Source organism: Neodiprion pinetum, chromosome 5, assembly GCF_021155775.2.
Source record: "Neodiprion pinetum isolate iyNeoPine1 chromosome 5, iyNeoPine1.2, whole genome shotgun sequence".
In the NCBI taxonomy this organism is placed as follows: domain Eukaryota; kingdom Metazoa; phylum Arthropoda; class Insecta; order Hymenoptera; family Diprionidae; genus Neodiprion; species Neodiprion pinetum.
Window position 1 is genome coordinate 29,252,309 of NC_060236.1, and position 12,722 is coordinate 29,265,030.

Sequence of the window (12,722 nt, forward strand, 5' to 3'; positions counted from 1 at the left end):
CGGAAAGTCTGGTATCCGTTGCTATTCTTTCTCATTACGATCACTGTTGCTATATTTTCTTGCAACTGTTGCGAAAATTCAACGCTTGTGCAAGAATAAATTGACGTTAAAGCCTTGTTTAACTAGAAAAGTAGAGTAAGCCTCGGAAACTGATTTTGCGTTGGAATAACCAAAAAAGGAAAAAGGACAATAGCGAAAAATGGTTACGCGTACCTCGTTTTTCCTAATTCCAACAAATATTCAAACAGTTTTTTCAACGATACCTGTTTTACTCAAATTTTCCAGTTACCGTAACAAATGAAATTTTTCTCAGCTCGTCAACAAGAATACCCCACACGATTAACACGGAGGAAAGTGATAAGAGGCTATAAGAGAAACAGTTTACCGCGCCTGTCTTATCGTTAGCCTCTAATTTTGGTCTGGTCTCGTTGCGAACCAGATCCGGGGTTACACGAGCTATTGGTTTCCTATTATTATCTATTAATAAAGCGTCGGGCTCCCTGGGGCTTCCTGGATTATAGGAAGGGACCGCACGTCCCGAGAGAACGTGAAGTGCGGGGGACTCGAGTTCGGCGAGGCATGCACACGGTGGAAAATAGATTCCGCTCCTGCAGGTCGTCGATGGTCGGTGGTGATCATCCCCCGCATCTGTACCGAATACCTCAATCTACGTTATACGGTATTACGATATACGCATGGTAGAGTGAACGGTGAAATCGTATTCGAAGCGCATAAACATACTTGAATTCTCTCGCACTTTTACGGAGTGGAAATTAGATTAACCCTAATCAGTCACTCTGGGCAAATTTTGTTCCAAAGAGTCCCTTGGTCGTGGAAGTGGGCCTCGTGGCTCCATTCTTCATGCGAAATAAAGCCCTTTTTCGAAATTTTTGGCACTGTCTTCAGCATTGCCGACGTTTTACGATATTTAAACAATCAATTTTGGTCAGGAAAACTGATTGAGCTTTTTCTGCGATCCTTAAACAATGCCTTGAAATTTTGTTTAAGGTTTTTGTAACCCATTTTTGAAGCACAATATCACTTTTGGAGTGAATTGGTGTGACCATCTAGGGTTGAGAGACACTATTTTCTCTTATAGTTAGGTTGTAGTAAAATTTGCACGGCTCTAAACGGTGGACGAGGACACTAATGTCACGCGAATAAACCCATAAACTGATATCGTCGGCTAGTAGAATAAGGTCGTTTGCATATCAAACGAGTTCATTTTATCTTCAAACAAATACTCGAATCAGCACGATCCTTAAACGAATGGTTTGAGCGATGAACTACACCTAATGTATCCCAATTCTGTCTTCCACACAACCGAGCCGTATTCTTTGAAACAGAGAATTGATTCCCTCAAAGCGTAAACCATAGTCGTATCACAGCTGGTGATCAGAAAACAGAGAAAATCTAGAATTTGAGCAACGATGCAACCGTTCACCGTGTACTCCGCAGACTTTGGTGTGGTTCTCAAGTCACGGTACCTGAGCAGCACCTTCTTTTGGCGCAAGAGGTCGAGGATGCTGAAGAGCGGTTTGATGATGAGAGGGTGGCGGTTCGGCGCGAGGCATAAGATCATTAGTCCGCTTATCTGTAATATGAAAGTCCTTCGACGGATCATTACCCCGACACAGGTGCGCAGGACTAGGGGTGATCCCAGGAGTTTGGGAGTTTAGGGTCCATTCTGGTGGGTCGAATCGGGCACGGGCAAACAACAAAGGGTCGAGACTCCCTTGGCGAGTTATAATGACCGGCGAAACTACTCGGCATTCATTCCGCGACCCTGCTAATTGCCCCCGGTAGGTAGACCGGCCGGTGCTTTTGACGATTGGGCATCTAATCCACCAGTTAGCTTCGCGATGAAATTACCTAATTGGTAAAAGCACTTCGACTCTCTACCTTTCCCATCGCCGAAGTCGCGCAGCGTTCGGGAAATCGGGTTCTCCAATCCCTGATATACTCCTCTCCATGTTCCATGTCTATTTCACGCACTCCGTATACTTCTCACTTTCATCCGTGCCTCACCGTGTCCTGTCATGTTTTCCAACACATGGGTCACCATAAACATGCACACACACACACTTTTTCTTCCTCCTTGCAATTTCAGTTCATCGTGCAGTTGCGCAAGTTCATCCGAACAGTAACGTCAGCTTTGCCACTTGCATGGGTTCGACTCCATACCATCGATATCTGGGGATCCACACTCCAAGTGTCGTCAAATGTGTCACAGTTTCTAGGTCCCGAGTCAAGACTAGGAGAGTCAATGTGCTTCGATGTGCTCCACGCGACACAGTTCTGCATCCGATATACGGAGATGTTCGAGGTGCACGGCTTGGGCCACTGACACAGTGAACGGCACCGCGTCGCAGCTTACGGAAGCTCAGTGTTGTTATAATGGGATCCGGCTAAACGCAAGCCGATTTCAACTCTTCGTCTGCGCCTCCTACCGCCATTCGCACTGGGACCAGGTCAGGTTCAAGGTCAATACCTCGGGGTAGATTCAGGATAAGGTTGTCGACCTCGCTCGACGTGTCTGACGGTGGGATGATCTATGGTTTTTAACTTTTTTTTTTTTTTTTTATCTCCTTTCGCGGGTTCTATTCTCGCCGCTTTTATCCAGAAAGGAGACAAAAGTCGACGACTATGTTTCGGATGTTAAAAATGTCGCGTGGATAGTTCCGGTCCGCTCGGATTGCCAATTCCGATAACGAAGCGGGATGATCAAAGCGCGGCTGCGACTGGCTAAGTGGATTTAGGACTTCAATTTTTTTTCACCGATTGCTTAATAATCTAAAAGAGTACGACTCGACATCCAGAATCGAATGACGTGGAGCAGGAGGGCGCGTCGGGTATCAGGGGCCACGACAGCGTTAACAATTCGATTGAAAAATCAAATTCAAGTCGGCTGCTGACACTCTACGATCCTCCCCCGTCTTCGCTTTGATCTCAAATTCGCATTCACGGAATCGGGATTCTTGCGGTAACATTGCACGTAAACCCAGTCACGTGGCTAACTGGCTACCCTCCAGCCCTTCGTTCTTTCTTGAATCAAAGTAATTCGGCTGCTCATCTCTTTGTCCTTGATGAAATTCAAAAGCTATTCGATTTTCTGTCACTTAACATCCACCTACGCGCTAAATCTTTGAAATGTATAACTACGACAGCTGGAATGCCGTTTTACCATTTCCATTGGATCGGAGTATCCGATTATCGAAATAAATATCTCAAATCCTGTTTCACATTGTAGTTGCAGCATTGGCGGTATTACTATCATAATAAAGAGGCCAGTTACTTTTATAATTAAAGAATTCATCGCGTTAATAGAACGAATCCAAAAAGATGTTTATAAATTTCGAACAAGGGCAAGAAAAGCAAACGGTCATAAAGGTCCAAAAATTGAAGCCTCGCTTTCCCGCGCCGACGAGCAAAGTTCACTTAGCAATTTCGACCTCGTTGATAGCGGGGCATTCGCATCGTGACTAGAAAGAGGCCACCACGTGTGTTTCCTACAGGATGGATATGAGCGGAAGTCGTCGGTCCATTTTTTAGGATTACGTAGATCCGCGCCGAATAGCCAGGAGACCCAGGTTTGGGGGTGACTCGAGGGGTGGTAGAATAGTAGGGGTATGTTTGGATAGAGGGATTCGAACAATGCGCTCGCGCGCCCCTTGACTTCCTGGCGGGCTCTCTGATCTCGCCCGTTCAACGGTGGTCCAGAAAACTGATGGTTCTGAGCATCACGTTGTAGGTATAATACACATATTTTATATATATATATATGCACATAAGAAAAAGAGCACTCTTTAAATGGGTGTCTAGACCAAAAATACGAAGATCCTTGTGAGCAGTATCTCAGGCTTGTTATAGATACAGATATACATATAACGGCTATTATATACCGGATAAATATCAGTTACTGAATACTGAAGGATGGTGGAATTAATTGCTGCCCTTTTTCTGCACGAGCTGATCTCAATTTGGAAAACCTGTGTTGTACCTGACGCTTCAGCATCGGGTAGGTACAACACAGCGGGCAATCGACGATACTATCCTTGTGCTTATTGATCCGGGTATATCGTTTGGAAAGACTACGTTGTTTTTTTTTTTTTTTTTATCTCTCTCTCTCTCTCTATCTTTTTCTCGCGTACTTTTGAATACCATACCGAAGTGGGTATTCGATACTTCGATAAAAGAAGCAAAAAATAAAAAATAATAAACAGTACAAACGAAAAGCTTTGTCGGTTATGTATATATATGTGTTATACATCAAGCGTGAATTCAACGATCTATCGATCGTACCGCGTACAGTCAAGTGCATGCAATTTGACCGGTAATGGTCGCTAATCCCTCACAGGAAAAACCAGTGCCTTTTACCTGGTCCAGTTCTTTGCGCCGGAGAGCGTCCCGACGGAATAACAAACTCAATAAGAAAAAAAAAAAATGTAGAACAAAACGAAAAAAAAAAAAAAAACGAAGAAGCCGCGTCGAGACGTGCGCAAGAGAGAGAGAGAGAAAGAGAGGATGCGGGGGCGGCACCGCGAGCTCGAGCTCCACAGAGTGGATATATCCCGGCTGCGGGGAGCATCGCCGGTATGATGAAGGGCAAAGGGCGGAGGGGGAAGGAGCGGAGAGGGGAAGGTGGGGGGCGAAGGGACGCTACGGGACGCGGTCCTATAAATAATTAGCGAGCCTCCGCCGCTCTCCGGTCGACGGTCTGCGCCAGGCGGGCCGTAAGCGGCTTAACTTCCCGTCATCCCCGCGCGTCGCGAGCGTTGCGGAGACCGTAGCGCGCGGCTGTGGATACAACGAAGTCGGTACGCGCTGCGTCCTACGTCATGCGTCCTGCGTCCTACGCGTTGCGCGGTTACGCAGCGTACGCAGCGCTGCGTCGGGCAGCGCGTGCGCCAAGCCAGCGCGCTCTTCGCTAATTGATTTCGCTTCGGAAACTGTACGTACGTATGTAACTACGGACAACGAATCTGCGGAATTTTTCTTACCGATTACTTATAACGGAAGGTTGGATACGTCAGTGTCCCAATTTTGCTGAATGATTTCTGGGTATAAAGGATCAGGGACTGTCCTGACGGTGAGATTGAGAAATGAAACGCATTCGCGAAGAACGTGAGGACTGCGTCGATTTCGAAGTTGAACTCGTTGCATCTCGTTTAGGGTGTTTCCATAAATTACGCAATGCTGAAACCTGCATTTTTTGCAATCAACCTCTCCCCCCAAACTGAATGTGACATAACATTTATCATTAATGACCCCGTTTCTTGAAAAAATTTAAAACTAATTATTGATAAGAGCATTCTTTCAATATTCTTTGAACACTTTACAGTGACAGTCAGTAAATTCTTCGTTTTAAAAGTAATTACATTAATAATCATATACGTTACACATATTTTTCAGGTTTGAAAAAATGTATTGTTGCACGAAAAATTATCGTTACTTAACGAAGATATCAAACCCCCCCTCCCTCGGCGAGCGTGTTACGTAATTTATGGAAGCTCCCTCGTTACAAATCGTGAAAACAGCCATAGTGAATAAGAATTATGTATATTTGGAACGGGAATACTTTTTCTACAGCTGCGCCAAGACCGTGACAAGATAAAGTGGATTTGAAACTTCAGAGTACCTGCAGTTCGAAAATAATTACCTAATAAAAATCTAGCACGCTGCGGGCCAACATTATCGTCATCGGTACGCAGGCCCGTGCGCTACAAAATCAGCTTGTTGTTGGCGCGCGGTCGAAGGTTCTCCGATACGTACGCAACCAACTTACGTTGCATGCACAACGCGCTATGCTAACTGGGTCGCGCCTGCGCCACGTGGCCTTCGGCAGGGGTTCCCCCTTCGATCATCGAGGATTAACTTCGAACGGCCAATGTACCAGCACTACCATTAACAGTCCAATGCGCTCATGGCCCGCCCGGAGAGCATCCCGACTGATTTTGACCGATCGCCAAATCAAACGGTCCATTAGCAGGTTCTTTTTTTCTTTTACTCTGATGCCATAACAATTGACAGAGAAAAAATTGAGGAATTTTGCGCAATAAGACTGGCAGATTTTCTCTTTAATTAGTAGAACCTGATTTCATTTAATAAACTGAACATGAAATATTCAAATGAAGGTTATCCAAATACGTTCGTCATCATGTACGTTGAAATGAAGCTTGGTATCAATATACGTGTCATTGCTTCTGCATGACGTGAAAAAGGCTGACCGATGGTTAATCAGGGTGGTTCATTTTTGTACTTTTCTTTTTTTAAGGTGCCACTCGACAAAATTTGTAACAAATACTGAAAAACAATTGTTGAAATATGTTTTATTTACTTTTATGCGTACACCTTACGAACTTATGTATGTATATTAGTTTATTTTTTTCGTATGGATATCCAATCAATCATTGTTCGTAAAAATCCGTACTGAAAACGAAATAGGGACATTAAGGTTATACAAAACCTGGTATCCAAATTTCTCCGAGACGATCACATATTACGTAAGTCCTGTTCTACACATAAAAATAAATAAAAAATATAATACTAGACATTGGTAGCGACATCTAAATATTTTTCTACCTCCTCCAGATCTTGCGATAAATTTATTTTACTTTCTTTATTTTTTTTTATTTCAGCATTTGTCAAAAATTTTTCGAGTGGCACCTCTAAATAAAAAAAAATAAATAAATAAAAAAACTTAAAAAATGAACAACCCTGATGGATAATGGGTAAAATATCTATAGGTTCGAACGGAAAACACGAGGTTAGATTTTTTCTGAACACTCCGTCTGATGCATCATACACTGCATCTACATTCCGAGTTCGTTTAACGCGTATCGTGATTAAACACAAGCTGGAGAAACACGCGTATGACGAGTATAAGGCGTTAGTGTTGGTGGGACATTGAGGAGGCGAGCGTGGCTAGAGATATAAAGTGAATCTCAGGTTTCCAGCAGTCTCTGGGGTCGAAAGAAACTCTACACCGAAGGACGCCGTCAGCGGGTGGCCCACGTGGCGGCTCGTCTAACCTAACCCATCGAGGAGCACTGGAGAACCGACTCGAGCCCAACTCGTGCATTAATGGCCTCGTAATAGCCTATTTGTGATCGCTAATAGCGTGTTCCCTCTCTACCCCCTTGGGAAATCTACCCTGGCATTCACTTCCAGCCCAGCTTTTCGGACGGCTCCTTTTGCCAACTGATAAAAGGCCGTCACCCTCCTCCCGATCCCCACCCGTCACTTTCACCGACTCTCTCGATCCAGCCTCTCTTGACACGCGCGTCTGCGCCCAACTTCATGCGTGATTCGCGTCTCTCGAGCCGGAAAAAACGTCGATGAAAATTGTATTTTGACAATAAATCTGAACCTGCATCGTGACATCAGAGTTCATGCTCAAGGTGATACGTCCGAAGAGGTCAGTTCGACCAAACTGTGCGAAATACGTACGCGGCGAAAACGTCTTTGCCAAAAATTGATCGACTTCGTCAATCCGTATAATCATGAGAAAAGCTTCTTTTTCTCAGCAGTCCATTTGTCACGGAGGAAGTTTTATTTTCTCTCCCTAAATCGCTACTGTATATCCTGATCGGTCACCGGAACTGTGGAGGTAAACGTCGTCACACGAGTTAGATGTCCAAATAGAGGGTGCAGGTTGGGTGGGTTAGTTACGGTCCAAGGCGACAGGTATCCGAATGTATCAGAATGCGGTAAAAGTCTCCCACGTATCCGGCGGAAGACCGAACGCAATAGGAGAATCGGGAAGCGCGTGAGAGGAAGACCAGGTTATATTCATCCCGCAGGACGACCCCTGGAACTCATATTACAGGACAATGGCGCTCGGGCAGGTAGCACTGCGGAGTCAGAGAATGAGGTTCCTCCTCCTGCAGCCGGACGCCGATTAAATTCTCGTTAGCAGGTCGGCCTCCTATAGCCTCCTATAGCCTTGCAGCCTCCGGACTTCAGGGTCCGGGCCCCGTGCCGTTCAGACTAACATAATAAATGTGAGAGAGCACCGGACACGTCGGACCGAAAGGAACTCCCTTCCCGTCTTACGCGATTTATTATACCCACTCATTCAGTCTTTGTCGTTCCGATATATATTTTTTTTAAACCAGGCTCAACCTGCTGTGAACGTATTTCCAGCTTAACTTATACCTACGACGATCTCACCCTCATACCGTTTCATCCGCGGCTTCACTGTCACTGTTCAAAACCACGCCGATAGTGCAGACTCTCCCAATCGTTCTATAAATGAACTTTCATATCTCACCAAATCACAGCATTCCTTTTTCCCGAATGAATAGCTATGTTATTAGTGGAATTCCTTCAACTGACGTGGGATTTTGGGACATTAGAGGAATTCCTTGGAATGACGGTAGAAACAGTTGGACGATTATGATAATCTCATCCAAAATCTAAAGCTGAGTAGCTTGAGTGATGAGACCAAAAGTGGGCCATCGGTACATTGAGTAACTGTTGTGGAACAGAAGTCAAGAGTTTATCGTCTGTACGTATATTAATTAAAATCATAGCGTCTTAAGCTAAATATGACCTAGCAAGAGAGCGATATTTCTATGCTAGGAGAGTATCATTTGATGTTTGAGGTGTTTTACCGTTAAGGAATTGCAGAATTGAGAAATTAGTTAAGGAAATATGAATCGCCAGCTAGCTTTGCGGAAGTCAATTTTCAGTCCACATTATCAAGTTGAAGAATTTATAGTCAGGAACGCAACGCTCAGCATATTTGTACGCGGAGATACTTTCATTCCTGTTGACTCAACGAAAAAAGAAGATGGCTGACTCCACTGTATACTTAGCTTAATGTGCCCTTCGGTGCTCTTCGCTTTCCGTATTACAGTGAATTAATTTCTTCACCCCGTCTCTCACGCTGTACCCCTTTTCACTTTTCTCGCAAATGATAGCCAGATCTGTTCACCACCATCTTCTATCTTCGATTTTCACTATTGAATTGGGCATATAAATGATGACTAGTGAGAAATTTCTACCTAGCCTGGGAATCGATTCTATAATTTCACTTTTCACATTTCCCACTATGCATCATTCTGATTGGTTTGCAAAGTTTAGTCGACCAATCAGGGAAGTGTGAAAAGTGAAATTACAGAATCGATTCCCTGGATCGAATTTACTAACCGGAGGGAAGGATCGAGTGACCGAACTCTCCAAGAAAGAAACTCGAAATTAGCATGCCTTTCACGAACGAATCCTTGTATCAACGAACGTTACGCACGTCGTCTTCGAAGCAACATAGATCAACGGTCAGACCATGGGCTCTCGCAGTGACAATCGCATCACCCTCGCGATCGATATCTTCCGGTCCCCGCGAGTATTACGGTGCAGAATGTTCTGAATGGACCCAGGATTGGGCCCGCCGCAGGGGCTCGTCGAGGAATACACACCCCCCGGCATTGTCTGGGATTTAAGTAAAATTACGTGAGCATCGGTAACAGACATCGTGACTACGATTCGAGCGTGGATTCGTCCGGCATCTATGCGTTCATCTCCCACCAACGATCGCACCAAAGTGAAAAGGCCGTAAGTCACGAGGAGGTTGAACGTAGTTTCATATTTTACTGTTCCATTGACTAGTTCAGAGTTCGGTTACCAATTGAACGATCAATCGGTAGGACTGACATTGATTCGATGGAATTGAAAAAAATAAACATCTGTTCCGCGTACGGGCTCATATTGCTCGTGTGAACACCATTGGAAGATGGAACAAGGAACGAAGGATCGATTTATTTTTGCGCCCTTGTGGTTCTGCGAGGGTATCCGCGTATTCCCAAAAGAAATCGACTTCGTCGTAGTTGGACACCTGTAGGTGGGCATAGATTCTTGTTGTGACTCGGCATCGAAGGTGGTGTGGCCAACGAAGATGACCGGCAAAATGGGCCGGGATGTAAAAAATGAAAGAAAGAGAAGGGAGAAGAGGAGTGGAGTGGAGAGTGAAAGAAGAACCGAAAAAAACAAATGCAAGTAAAAATTCTAGGAGCGCCATCGTGACACGCCCGCGTTTCTTATTCTTCATCTTCCTTCTTCGTCTTCGCTTCGGCTCATGTCTTGGACGTTTATTTTTCATGCGTACCATGCCCGTTGATTTTATCTGCGGAGACCCGATCAATCATAATCGCTGTGGGTATCAATAAACGGACAGTCGAAGCCACCGACCCTGAAGAGGCTAGATTCCCGAACTCCAACGAGCGACAAACGAGCCAGCGTATTTTGCTTCAAAAGCGAGATGATGAAGTAAAACACGGACCAGGGGGGGAGGGGGGGGGGGGCTGACAAAGGGCGAGAAGGGATACCTGTAACCACCATACGTTTTCGGTCTGACAACGAGGTCAGCCGCGTTGGCAGACCGCCGTCGTGGAATCTGCACGTCGTCTAATATCGATCCTAATTGACGGGCAGTCTGTATCAGTCTATTTGTAGCTTCCGTCGTTCTTTTTCATCCTGTAAAACAACCGTGTTATCAACATCCATCCCCCGTACCAGAACCGACGCCGACGCCGTGCATCGCCTCGGTCGACAGGAGCGAAAACTTCGCTAGGGCGTGGCTATCCACAGCCGAACCTCCTGCTCCCCGTTTTCTCTGAAGGTTGGCAAACTCGCGATGCTTCGTTCTGTCCACATCATCGCTATCACAGACGATATGACCGGCCTGCACTCATCAAGGCATTTCGGCAAGGATTAACGATACTTGGTAATAAGTGGCGGCGGGGTTTTTCCACGACTTTCCCTCCTCACCCTGATCCAGTGATGAAAACTTTGCAGCCGGCGATATCGTCGCTTCGAAATAATTTGTCTGGTAGATGTAGAGACCAATGGTAGCCCATCGTTATCCAAAAGTTCAAAGTTAAATGAAAAGAAAAAAGAAACCGTTCTGTTTCATCTTTTCACACTCTGTTTGACTAACTCAGAACAATGTTTGGAATCAAAGGTATATTTTTTTTCTCAAACTCTCATTTTTTCTGAAATAATGTTCCAGTGGTTCACTGAAAACACATCCACAGCTCTTCCTGCATAATCCCACTAATTTACGAAGCATAATTAACTACGGATCTTCAAGCTGACTTACATATTCACAAAAACGAAAGATTAAAGCAAACAAGCGAAAGCGTGGTGCTCTCGTCATCCTGCATAATTCCCGTCCAGCTTGAGCTTACGTGTAACGTCATTGATAAGCTTGAGCAACCGTTTTCGTGTTACCGATGCGCTACCATAATACGCGTAAGGAAGAATCGACAGGAACGGTCCATGCCTGCATGGCGTTTAGAATACCTACCAATCATTGAACCCTACAATGACTCGGTAATTTATCCTCATTGGCTAGGCGTACTGTAAGCCACGCGTCAAGTTCCACATCTACTTCACGTCAATGATCAACGAGGCACCCTTCTCTCTTGGAGATTCAAGCAGAAGGGTGCAGTTGTACCAGTTGGAAGAATGATTCCGGATTTTGGATCTTCGATTTGAGAAACCGTCGGAGCTTGGCTAGTCACGGGACTCCCTGTATAAGTGTACATAAGAGAAGAGTGAGAGAGAGCTAGAGAAAGATTGAATGAGGGGGAGTAGCGGACGATGACTGGGGGTTATTTGCAGTGGCTGCCTTTTTTCGCTGCCTTTTTGTTCGAACAGTTTGTCGAACGGCTGAGCCGGCGCTGATCTTCGAGCTGAACTACATTTGGTATAAAACCTAGTCGCGTGGTTCGTATTAGCCGGTTTTCTATTTACTTTGGGCCGTGGTGAGGTGCACAAGGCCATCGGAAGACCGACTTAATACACGCTTACACATATCAAGCTCGACGGTAATGCGCGTTCAATGATCTCTTCGGGTCTGAACCGCAGTTCTCGCCGCTTTCTAACCAAAACAAACAGACGGAAAAAAAATGGTTAATGTTCAACACGTACCGAAATGGAACCACTCGAAACTACATGAAGACTCATCAGGAACACGTTATACCAAAGTGATGATATCTCACTGGTTCATTAATAATGTCTTACTGTACTTGTGATCGCGACTGAAAATAGTAACATTACTAATTACCATTAACCATGAAAGTGAGAGGAAAATGACTGCTGGTCCCGGAAGACAGGATATAAGAGTGAAAAATGCTGGCGTGTGATTTGGCAGTTTTGACTTATCCAGAATTTCTAAGGTCGAATGAATACCTGATGACTTTACGAGCATCCAAAATACTCGACATTGTTTTCATACTTTATCATTATGTTCAAGATGAATTAATGCTTTTGCGGTCATTCGGTTTCGAGAGTTTAGAATTGGTAATGAATTTCGTCGGAAGTGCAGAAGAAATGAACTTTGATGATGCAATTACGATCGCATTCCATAGGGTAATTTCGAAGCTGCTGAAATCAAGGTCTTCCTTTCATAAACACTGTTGCCGTTTGACAGCAGCCCAAGCGGGAAGAGGATCATGAGTTGATCTCGCGCCGCGTTGATCATCCGATCGTTTCCATTCTCTGCGCAGGGTTCGAGTCAATAGCTGGTTAAATTGGCCGAGTCGGTGAATGGGTGCAAAGTATAACGCCGGTGTATGTAGGTTTATAGAAGCAAGCCGGTCTTAGCTACGCTAATAGCATAGTAATGCTGGCTGATCTTTTCGGAATCCTGTAAGAGCATTAGCCGCGCTCTGGCACGTGAGCAAATTAAAGTGTTCCAAGCATACGTGTGTGTCGTACAC

The 12,722-nt window shown here is 45.0% G+C and overlaps 1 long non-coding RNA gene across 3 annotated transcripts in view; it reads right to left on the bottom strand.

Annotated features, from left to right (window-relative positions):
• LOC124220147 (uncharacterized) overlaps positions 1–12,722 on the bottom strand; it is a 149,326-nt gene that overhangs the window by 58,629 nt on the left and 77,975 nt on the right. The gene's annotated exons all lie outside the window — the stretch shown is intronic.